The sequence below is a fragment of the Saccopteryx bilineata genome, chromosome 1, assembly GCF_036850765.1.
Source record: "Saccopteryx bilineata isolate mSacBil1 chromosome 1, mSacBil1_pri_phased_curated, whole genome shotgun sequence".
NCBI classification, from domain to species: domain Eukaryota; kingdom Metazoa; phylum Chordata; class Mammalia; order Chiroptera; family Emballonuridae; genus Saccopteryx; species Saccopteryx bilineata.
Genome location: NC_089490.1, coordinates 348248244 through 348260522, shown reverse-complemented (window position 1 = coordinate 348260522; position 12279 = coordinate 348248244). Strand labels below are relative to the sequence as shown.

Genomic DNA, 12279 nt, shown 5'->3' with positions numbered 1-12279 from the left:
TGATCCCACACTCAAGCCACTGACCCTGCGCTCAAGCTGGTGAGGCCACACTCAAGCCGGTGACCTAGGGGTTTTGAACCTGGGTCCTCAGCATCCCAGTCCAACGCTCTATCCACTTCACCACCGCCTGGTCAGGCTCATATCTTTAATTTTTAAAAAATTTTATTTATCAATGTCACCCTATTACTTAAACAAACTGAAAGGAGTGATATTGATCAATAAGAGTACATAGGTTTCAGGTACATACCTTTTATTTTTAAAAATGACATGAATATAAAGTATTGTTGCAAAATAACAACTAATAAAAAAGCATCTTAGAAGAAAACATAGGCAGTAAGCTCTCCGACATCTCTCGCAGCGATATATTTGCTGATTTATCTCCACGGGCAAGGGAAATAAAAGACAGGATAAACAAATGGGACTATATCAAACTAAAAAGCTTTTGCACAGCCAAAGACAATAAGAACAGAATAAAAAGACAAACTACACAATGGGAGAACATATTTGACAGTATGTCTGATAAGGAGTTAATAACCAAAATTTATAAAGAACTTGTAAATCTCAACACCAGAAAGACAAACAGTCCAATCAAAAAATGGGCAAAAGAAATGAATAGCTACTTCTCCAAAGAGGACATACAGATGGCCAATCGGCATATGAAAAAATGCTCAACACATCACTAATCATGAGAGAAATGCAAATTAAAACCACAATGAGATATCATCTCACACCGGTCAGAATGGCGCTCATCAACAAAACAACACAGAATAAGTGCTGGCGAGGATGTGGAAAAAAGGGAACCCTCCTACACTGCTGGTGGGAATGCAGACTGGTGCAGCCTCTGTGGAAAACAGTATGGAGATTCCTCAAAAAATTGAAAATCGAACTGCCTTTTGACCCAGCCATCCCACTTTTAGGAATATACCCCAAGAACACCATAAAACGGCTCCAAAAGGAGAAATGCACCCCCATGTTTATGGCAGCATTGTTCACAATAGCAAAGATCTGGAAACAGCCCAAGTGTCCATCAGAGGACGAGTGGATTAAAAAGCTTTGGTACATATATACTATGGAATACTACTCAGCCATAAGAAATGATGACATCAGATCATTTATAATAACATGGATGGACCTTGATAATATTATACGAAGTGATATAAGTAAATCAGAAAAAACTAAGAACTATATGAACCCATACATAGATGGGACATAAAAATGAGACTCAGAGACATGGACAAGAATGCAATGGTAACAGGGTGTGGGGTGGAGGGGTGGGGAGGGGGGAGGAAGGAGAGGGAGGGGGTAGGGGGAGGGTAGGGACACAAATAAAACCAGATAGAAGGTGACAGAAGACAATTTGACTTTGGGTGAGTGAGGGGTATGCAGCATAATCAAATGTCAAAATAATCTGGAGATGTTTTCTCGGAACATATGTACCCTGATTTATCAATGTCACTGCATTAAAATTAATAAGATAAAAAAAAAGTTAAAAAAAAAATGGCAAAAACTGTTATACCTGCACACCCCACCACGTGCCCAACTCCCCAAATAACAACTATCCCATCAATTTACATGTATTTTTCAAACCATATCTTATGTGTTTCCTGCATACTTGCATAGTTATTTTTCTTTTTTTTTTCTGTGAGAGAGAGAAAGAGAGAGATGAGAAGCATCCACTTGTAGTTGCTGCACTTTAGTTGTTCACTGACTGATTCTCAGATGTGCCTTGACCAGGGAGCTCTTGCCAAGCCAGTGACCCCTTGTTCAAGCCAGCGACCTGGGCTTTCAAACCTGGGACCTCAGCCCTGGCTGGTTGGCTCAGCGGTGGAGCGTTGGCCTGGCGTGCGGGGGACCCGGGTTCGATTCCCAGCCAGGGCACGTGGGAGAGGCGCCCATCTGCTTCTCCACCCCCCCCTTCCTCTCTGTCTCTCTCTTCCCCTCCCGCGGCCGGGGCTCCATCGGAGCGGGGATGGCCCGGGCGCTGGGGATGGCTCCTTGGCCTCTGCCCCAGGCGCTGGAGTGGCTCTGGTCGAGGCGGAGCGGCGCCCCCTGGTGGATCCCCGTCGGGCATGTGTGGGAGTCTGTCTGACTATCTCTCCCTGTTTCCAGCTTCAGAAAGGTGCAAAAAAAAAACACAAACAAACAAAAAAACAAAAACAAACAAACAAAAAACCCCTGGGACCTCAGTGTCCCAGGCTGACGCTCTATTTACTGCACCACCACCTGGTCAGGCTTGCATAGTTTGTTTTAAAAAAAAAAAAATTAAATGAGGGCTATCATCCTCCCAATGTGTCTAAGAAATCTTTTTGTTTTTAAAAACTGACTTCCCTCTCAAATTAATCCATAGCTTTAGTAGTTTGTACCATACTTTCTTTTCATCTATAGCTCGTTGAGTTTGCCAATTTCTCAATATTATAAATGGTACTGTAGAAACAACCTAGTCAATGAGTCCTTGACTACAATACATATGAGAATATTTAAGATAAAAACATACAAGTGGAAATTGAACATTTTAGTATTAATAAACATTATTAAATTGCCCCCAGAAGGTTGTGCCTCGTCTTCTACTGGTATATGTGTCAGCATGTTTCTTTATATCTCACTAGTATTGGATATTGTCTTTGAAATTTTTGCCAATATGTTATATAAAGATTATCTCATTGTTTCAATTTTAATTTCTCCGTAATAGAGACAGTGTCGTTTCATATATTGCTGGCCATCTGTTATTTCTAGTTTTATAAATGGGCTGTTCATATCCTCTACACATTTTTCTAATTTCTGTCTTTTGGTTATTATTTAAATATATTTCTTTCTAGATATCACTCCTTTTCTGTTATTTGTGTTATAAATATTTCCTCCTCTTCTATTCCCTTTCTTTTAACTTTTTAAAGTTCTTTTGTTTTATAAAAATTTTTAGTTTCTATGTTGTTGAGATTATCAATCTTTCCCTTTATGAGCCCCAAGTTTTGTGTCTTCCTTAAGAAGCCATTTGTACCTGGCCAGGCAGTGGTGCAGAGGACCAAGAGTAGACCTGGGTCACTGAGGAACCCAGGTTTAAAACCTCAAGGCTTGAGCGTGGGCTCATTCAGCTTGAGCACGGGCTCACCAGCTTGAGTGCAGGGATCACAGACATGATCCCATGGTCGCTGGCTTGAAGCCCAAGGTCACTGGCTTGAGCCCAAGATTGCTGGCTTGAGCAAGGGGTCACTGGTTTGGCTTAGAGCCCCCCCCCCCCCCCGTCAGGGCACACATGAGAAAGCAATCAATGAAGAACTAAAGTGCTGCAACTACAAGTTGATGTTTTTCATCTCTCTCCCTTCCTGTCTCTGTCTTTCTTCTTCTCTGTCTCTGTCTCCCTCACTCACTTAAAAAAAAGCCATTTGTTATATACCAAAAATACTCTATATTTTTCCAGTTTTCAAAAATCTGTTTAGCAGTTAGGTCTTCAATTCTTCTAAAATTTATTTTGTATTTGGTAGAGGGGAAGAATCTACATTTCCCCCCAAATACAGAAACAATTGCTTTAATACCATTTTCTGAATAAACCCTTTACCCAACGCTTTGAAATGTTATTAAGATTTTTTTTCAAGATTTTATTTATTTTAGAAATGAGAGAGAGAGAGAGAGAGAGAGAGAGAGAGAGAGAGAGAGAGAGAAAGAGAGAGAAGTGGGGGAGGAACAGGAAGCATCAACTCCCATATGTTCCTGACCAGGCAAGCCAGGGTTTCAAACTGGTGATGTTAGAATTCCAGGCCAACCAGCTTTATCCACTGCACCACCACAGGTCAGGCAAAATGTTTTTATTATAGAAAATTTCAAATATACTAAAAAGTAAAGAGGCTGGTATGATGAACTTCCATATACTGATCACCAAGATTCAACAGTTAAAAAATTTTCCATAGTTGTTTTATTTGTTCCTTTTTCTTTACTAAAGCATTTATTGATTGATTTTTTTTAGAGAGAGAGGAGTGAGAGAGAGAGACAGAGAGAGAGAGAGAAGGGGGAGGAGCAGGAAGCATCAACTCCCATATGTGCCTTGACCAGGCAAGCCCAAGGTTTCGAACCGGCGACCTCAGTGTTCCAGGTCGACGCTTTATCCCACTGCGCCACGACAGGTCAGGCCTACTAAAGCATTTAAAATAAAATTCCAGACATCATGTCACTTCACTCCTACATGCTTTTTTGTAAAAGTCTCTAAAAATATCAACTTTAGGAAAAAAAATACAACCACAATACTATTTCAGAACTAACAGTATTTCCTTGGTAGCCTTATTGTGCCATTCATTGTTAAATTTCCTTGCCTGCCTCAAAATGACTATTTAGAGTTGGTTTGTTTGAATCAGTATCTAAAGGTCCATTACAGAGATCATTTTTTTTTTGTTTTAATTACTATGGTCATTACTATATGTATTAGTACACAAGTCTTATTAACATTATTCTTGGCTATATTGTACATTAAAAGTCCAGATATATTTCAGAATAATTATTTTCAAGTTCCTTTAAAAATACCTTTTGTTTGCAAATATCATCTCCCATTCAGCTGGCTGCCTTTTTGTTTTGTTGGTGACTTCTTTTGCTGTGTAGAAACTTTTTAGTTTGATACAGTCCCATTCATTTATTTTTGTCTTTACTTCCTTTGCCTTTATGGTCAAATTCTTGTGAGTAGTATATATAATGAACTCATGGAACTCAACACCAAACATACAATCCAATTAAAAAAATGGACAGAGGACCTGAACATAAACTTCTCCCACACAAATGGCCAACAGATATATAAAAAAATACTCAATTTCACCAGCTATTAGGAAAATGCAAATCAAAACTACAATGAGATACTACCTTATACCTGTTTGATTGGATATTATCAACAAGACAAGTAATAACAAGTATTGAAGAGGCTGTGGAGAAAAAGGAACCCTCATTCACTGCTGGTGAGAATGCAAACTGGTACAGCCACTATGGAAGACTGTATGGAGGCGCCTCAAAAAATTAAGAGAATTAATTACCATATGACCCAGCAACTCCTCTTCTGGATATCTATCCCCAAAATTTGAAAACATTTATTTGCAAAGATACATTCATTCATTGCCACATTATTCATAGTGGTCAAGGCATAGAAATAACTGAAGTGTCTTTGCTAGATGTTGGGTAAAGATGATGTGTTATATTTATACAATGCAATACTACTCAGCCATAAGAAAAGATGAAATACTACCATTGTGACAACATGAACAGATCTTGAGAATATCATGCTAAGTGAAGTGTCAGATAGAAAAACTTACAAACCTTATGATTTCACTCATGTGGGATATAAAACTGAAAGCAACAAATGAACAAACAAGAGAAACAAACAGGCCCTGGCTGGTGGTGTAGTGGGTAGAATGTTCTTCTGGGGCACTGAGGTCATCATTTAGATCCCGGGCTCAATTCCTGGGTCACTGGTTCGATTCCAGGGTTGCTGATCCCAAGGTTGCCAGTTTGAGCACTGGTCAGTGTACATATGAGAAGCAATCAATGGGAACACAACTAAGTGCAACAACGAGTTGATGCTCCTTTCTCACTCTCTCTCTCTCTCTCCCTTCTCCCACTGCCTCTTTCTCTCTCTCAAAAAAAAAAAACAAAACAAAAATTCACAGACATAGACAACAGTATGGCACTTACCAGAAAAGGGGAGGGGGGGGGTGAGGGAGATGTCCTAGAGGGTGGAGGGAGTAAAATGTATGATGACTGAAGATTTGTCTTAGGGTGGTGGGCACATAATGTAAGATACAGATGTATCACATAGAATTATATGCTTGAACAACAACCAAAGAATTGTATGCTTGAAATCTATATAGTCTTTTGTCTTTTTTAGCTCTTAGTTGTTCATTGATTGCTTTCTCATAGGTGTCTTGACTGGGGGGCTCCAGTATAGTAGGTGATCTCGTGCTCAAGCCAGCAACCTTGGACTCAAGCCAGCAACCTTTGGGCACAAGCCAGTAACCATGGGGTCATGTCTATGATTCCACGCTCAGGCTGGTGACCTTGAGGTTTTGAATTTGGGTCCTCAGCATCCCAGCCTAACACTGTATCTACTGTGCCACTGCCTCATCAAGTGAAACCTATGTCACTCCAATAAATTTAAATTTTTAAAAAATAAAAATAATTTAAAATATTCTGTTTCATTGAGATTGCATTAAAATTATAAATAAATTTAATAAAAACCAATATTTCTTGCATCTAATTACTTATGCCCTTTTTTATGTTCTTTGGTTTAAAAAATGTCTTTCTTTTTGTAGGTCATGACATTTCACTGGTTAATTCATCAGTATTATACTGCTGTGGTAAATAACTTTTCCAACTGCATTTTGCAATGTATTATTTCTAGTTAATAAGAAAACAAATGCCTTTTTTATATATAATCTTGTATGTATATTCACTTTACTGAACTCTTACTACTTTTGATAGTTTAACAGTTGGATGTCTTATACTTTTGGAGGTACACAATCACATAATCTATAAATAATGACAGATGTACATTTTCCAAATACTTAAACACCTTATTTTTTACTCATTAACACATTGATCAAATTTTCTTATGATAATGAAAAGCAGTAGTGATGACAGATACTGCTTTCTTTCTTTTTAGATTTTATTTATTTTTAGAGAGAGAAAAGAGAGAGAGAGAGAGAGAGAGAGAGAGAGAGAGAAGGGGGGAGGAGCAAAAAGTATCAAACTCCCATATGTGCCTTGACCAGGCAAGCCCGGGGTTTTGAACTGGCAATTCTGCATTCCAGTCGACGCTTTATACACTGTGCTACCACAGGTCAGGTAGTACTGTTTTCTTATTATCACGGTAGCAGGTAGAATGGCCTCCAAAGATGTTCACACTCTAATCCCTGGAACTATGTATATGTAAGATAATTCACAGATATATTAGAGTTATAGACTTTAAAACAGGGAGATTATCCTAGATTATTTGAGTGAGCCCAATCTATTCACATGACCTCTCACAAGCAGAGAACTTTCTCTGGCTGGAGTGAGATAAACCAAAACAGAAGTAAGCACGATTCCATGCTCTGAGATGTAGGAGCTGTGCACAAGGAACAGAGAGATTGACCTCTAGGAGGTAAGTGTAGCCCCAACCTGTTAGCCTGAAGGAAACAGGGATTTTGATAACAAATTGCATGAGCTTGGAAGCAAATTCTCCCCCAGAGGCCAGCCTAGCTGACATCTTGACTTTGGTTTTGTTAAAGCCAGAGCTGAAAAACCAACCAAGCCCACTAAGATTTAAAACCTTCAGAATTGATAATAAATTTATATTGCTTTAAGCCACTAAGTTTGTTGTAATTTGTTATGGCAGCTATAGAAAACAAATACAACCATCAAGTATAATGTTTATTGTAAGTTTTAAGATATCCTTGTCAGGGTGAAAAAGGTTTTATCCAGCTGGCTATAAATTTTGTTTTATATCCCTTGTGACTAGGGGATATTGAATTTTATCACATGTTTTTTGGCAACTAAGAAAATAATCATAAAAATGTTCATTGTTAGTGTATAAGTGCAGCTTACTATATTGACAAATTATCTAATGTTGAATCATCCTTGCACTCTAATTAGTCATATGCTTAAAAGAGCTGGATTCATTTTTATTAAAATTTATTTAGGCCCTGGCCAGTCTGCCTAGTGAATAGAGCCTTGGCCTGGCATGCAGACATGCTGGGTTATATTCCTAGTCAGAGCACATGTAAGAAGCAATCATGTGCTTCTCTTCCTCTCCCTCTCTCCCTACTCTCTCTCTTCCCCTCTTGCAGCCAGTGGCTCAAATGGTTTGCAGGTCAGCCTCAGGCGCTGAGGATAGCTTGGTTGATTTGAGCATTGGCCCCAGATGGGGGTTGCCAGGTGGATCCTGGTTGGGGTACATGTGGGAGTCTATTTCCCCTCCTCTCACTTAAAAAAATTCTTTTTATTTAGCATTTTTACAAGTTTGTTGCATCTTTGTTTAAGATCAATTGACTATATGCATGTGTGCCTATTTCTAGACTATTTTGTTCCATTCACCTATAAGTCTATTCTGATACCAACATCACAACATCTTGATTACTAGAGCTATTTATTTATTTACTGATTGATTGATTTTAGAGGGAGAGAAAGACAGACAGAAACATTGAACTGTTCTTGTATGTGCTCTGACCAAGGATCAAACCTATAACCTTTGTTTATTGGGACACCACTCCACCCAACTGAGAATCTGGCCAGAGCTTGATTACTGTAGTTTTAGGTCTTGAAACCAGATGGAGTAAGCCCTTTAACTTTACCCTTATTTTTCAAAATTGTTTTGACTATTCTAGATCAACTGCATTTTTTTTTTTTTTTTACAGAGACAGAGAGAGTAATAGATAGGGACAGACAGGAATGGAGAGAGATGAGAAGCATCAATCATCAGTTTTTTTGTTGCGACACCTTAGTTGTTCATTGATTACTTTCTCATATGTGCCTTGACTGCAGGCCTTCAGCAGACCCAGTGACCCCTTGCTCGAGCCAGTGACCCTGGGTCCAAGCTGGTGTGCTTTTTGCTCAAGCCAGATGAGCCCGCGCTCAAGCTGGCGACCTCGGGGTATCGAACCTGGGTTCTCCGCATCCCAGTCCAACGCTCTATCCACTGCGGCACCGCCTGGTCAGGCAATTGCATTTCAATATATATTTTAGAAGCATTTGTCAATTTCTACAAAAAAAGAACACCCCCCAAAAAACCTGTTGGTTGTTTTACTTGGATTGTGTTGAATATATCAATTAATTTGGGAATAACTAGTATTTTAAAAATACCAAGACAGGGCCTGACCTGTGGTAGCACAGTGGATAAAGTGTTGACCTGGGATGCTGAGGTTGCCGGTTCAAAACCCTGGGCTTGCCTGGCCAAGGCACATATGGGAGTTGATGCTTCCTGCTCCTCCCCCTTCTCTTTCTCTCTTGCTCTCTCTCACCTCTCTCTCTAAAAAATGAATAAATTAAATCTAAAAAAGCAAAGAAAAAAATACTGAGACAGGCACTGGCTGTTTTGCTCAGTGGATAGAGTGCTGACCCAGTGTGCAGGTGTCCCAGGTTCGATTCCCAGTTAGGGCACACGTGAGAAGCGACCATCTGCTTCTCTTCTCCTTCCTCTCCCCCTTCTCTCTCTCTTTCCTTCCTCTCTCACAGTTGGCTCTGAACGCTGAGGATAGCTCAGTTCGAGAGTTAGCTCCAGACAGGGGTAGATTTTGGTCCTGGCACATGTAGGAGTCTGTCAATCTCCCCTCCTCTCAGGCCCTGTCCAGGTGGCTCAGTTGGTTAAGAGCATCATCCCAATATGACAACGCTAGGGGTTTGATCCCTGGTTAGGGTACATACAAGAAACAACAAATGAATGTATAAATAAGTGAAACAATAAATCCATGTTTTTCTCATTCTCTCCCTTCTTCTCTCTCTAAAATCATTCAAAAAAAAAAAAAAAAAAAAAAAAGAGACATCAATTCTACAAGTCTATAGGTCTGTTCTTATGCCAGTACTAAAATGCTTGAATATAAGAGCTTTGTAATACATTTTAAAATCATGAAGTATAAGTCTTTCTATTTTATTATTCTTTTTTCTAGCTGTTTTGGCCATCAATTTGGCTTGACATTCTATTTTTTGCAAAAAGCACTGTTGGGATTTTGATAAGGACTGGACTGAGCCTGTACATCATTTTTGGGGTGGTGCTGTCACTTTAACACTACCTTCCATCCCTTGAACACAGGATATCTTTCCTTTTATCAATGTTTTCTAATTTTTAGTGTACAAGTCTTTTGCCTTCTTCATTAAGTTTATTCCTAAGTATTTTATTCCTTTTAATGATATTATAAATGAAATTTTCTTAATTTTCTTCTCAGATTATTCATTGTTTGCATATAAGTGCAATTGATTTTTATGTGTTAATTTTGTATCCTGCAACTTTGCTGGATTTATTAACTCTAATAGGTGGATGTTTAGGTAGGTGTGTGTGTAATATTTAGGATTTTCTACATTTAAGATCATGTTATTTGTGAAAAGAGATCATTTTATTTCTTCCTTTCCAATTTGAATACCTTTTTTCTTTCTTTTTCTTGCCTGAACTGCTATGGTTAGGATTTCTATTAGCATGTTCAATAGATGTGGTGAAAGGGGCCAGCCTTGTTTTGCTCCTGATCTTAGAAGAAATACTTTGCCTGTCACAACTGAGTATTATTGCTTTTTAACAAATTGACTATGATATGCTTTGGTGTGATCTTCTTTGTATTTTATCCACCTGGGGTTTGTTGCACTCCTTAGATTTTGGGGTTTACAGTTTTTATTAAAATTGGATAGTTTGAGTATAATTAAAAAAAAAATTGGGGCCCTGGCAGAATAGATCAGTTGGTTAGAGTATTGTCCTGTCCTGAAGTGTAGAGGTTGCTGGTTTGATCCCTGGTCAAGGCACATACAGGAACAGGTTGATGTTCCTGTCTCTCTCTTTCTCTCTCCCTCTCCCTTCCTCTCATGCTAAAATCAATAAACATTAAAAACATTTTTGACTCTTTTTACTCTCAACCTCCCAGATTGCATATTGTCCCATACAAATCAATGATGCTTTCCTTTTTAAACATTTTTAGCAGCTCCTCTCATTCTAAAAGTTTTTTATTTCTATGTTTCAGTCGGCAGTTCCTATTGCTATGCTTTCATGCTGACTGTTCTCTTTTTTGAAGCATAAAATCTATTTAGTTTTTCATTTCAAATATTGTATTTTCATCTCTATAAGTTCCATTTGGTTTTTAATAATATCTTCTTTTTGTTTCCTCAATATGTTCATGTTCGTTTTCTTTTAAATCCTTGAGCTTATTCACGATCTTCAAGTCCTTATTTGGTAATTCCATTATCTACAGCATTTATGGGTCTGATTTAACTGATTTTTTCCTTTTGGTCATGGGTTATATTTTCCTGCTTATATTTATTTACCTCTTGATTGAGTTTTTGGGGATGACACTGGTTAATAAATTTGTTTTCGGTGACAGAGACAGAGAGAAAGACAGAGAGAAGGACAGATAGGGACAGACAGACAGGAAGGGAGATGAGAGGGAGAGAGATGAGAAGCATCAATTCTTTGTTGCAGCTCCTTACTTGTTCACTGATTGCTTTCTCACATGTGCCTTGACCAGGGGGCTCCAGCAAAGTGAGTGACCCCTTGCGCAAGCCAGTGACCTTTCAGCTCAAGACTGTGACCAAGGGGTCATGTCTATGATCCCATGCTCAAGCCAGCAACCCCGTGCTCAAGCTGGTGATCCATGCTCAAATCAGCGACCTTGGGGTTTCAAACCTGGTTCCTCTGTGTCCCAGTCCTATGTTCTATCCACTGTGCCACTGCCTGATAAGACTCAGTCATTATTTCTTTAAATAGGGTTTCAATCCCTTGCTCTCTCTTCTTTGGATTATCTTTTTCTTTTTGCAGTTCTGATTGGGTGTTTTCTGATACCTACCATTGTCTTCCAAATCACTCATTTGATCTTCTGCTTCATCTAATCTGCTGGTGATTCAATCTAGTATAGTTTTCATTTCAGTTATTGTATTTTTCATTTCTGACTGGTTCTTTGTTATGATTTCTATGTCCCTTTTTGTTTACTGTCTCTTTGTTGACATTCACACTGAGTTAAATCTATTCTCCCTTTAAGTTCTTTGAGCATCCTTATAATCAGTGTTTTAAACTCTATACAGGGGGTCTTCATTTATGACATAGTTTCATTCCCATGACAATGGCGTAACCCGAATTTTGGTGTAAGTTGAAACACATCTTAGCCTAACACAAACAAAACACTTGTGCTTTTTTTTTTGTATTTTTCTGAAGCTGGAAACGGGGAGAGACAGTCAGACAGACTCCCGCATGCGCCCAACCGGCGTCCACCCGGCACGCCCACCAGGGGCGACGCTCTGCCCACCAGGGGGCGATGCTCTGCCCCTCCGGGGTGTCGCTCTGCCGTGACCAGAGCCACTCTAGCGCCTGGGGCAGAGGCCAAGGAGCCATCCCCAGCGCCCGGGCCATCTTTGCTCCAATGGAGCCTTGGCTGCAGGAGGGGAAGAGAGAGACAGAGAGGAAGGAGGGGGTGGAGTGGAGAAGCAAATGGGCACTTCTCCTATGTGCCCTGGCCGGGAATCGAACCCGGGTCCCCCGCACGCCAGCAGGCCGACACTCTACCGCTGAGCCAACCGGCCAGGGCCAGAACACTTGTGCTTTTAATAGTCCAAAATGGCATAGGTAAGCATACTGGGGGACATCAA

At 39.6% G+C, this 12279-nt stretch overlaps 1 protein-coding gene and 1 non-coding gene across 3 annotated transcripts in view; both read right to left on the bottom strand.

Moving 5' to 3' along the window:
* FCHSD2 (FCH and double SH3 domains 2) overlaps positions 1-12279 on the bottom strand; it is a 278607-nt gene that overhangs the window by 40856 nt on the left and 225472 nt on the right. The window lies entirely within an intron of this gene.
* TRNAS-GCU (transfer RNA serine (anticodon GCU)) lies at positions 12140-12218 on the bottom strand. The gene is given in 2 exon segments: positions 12140-12174; positions 12178-12218. It is a non-coding gene; the product is annotated as a tRNA-Ser (tRNA).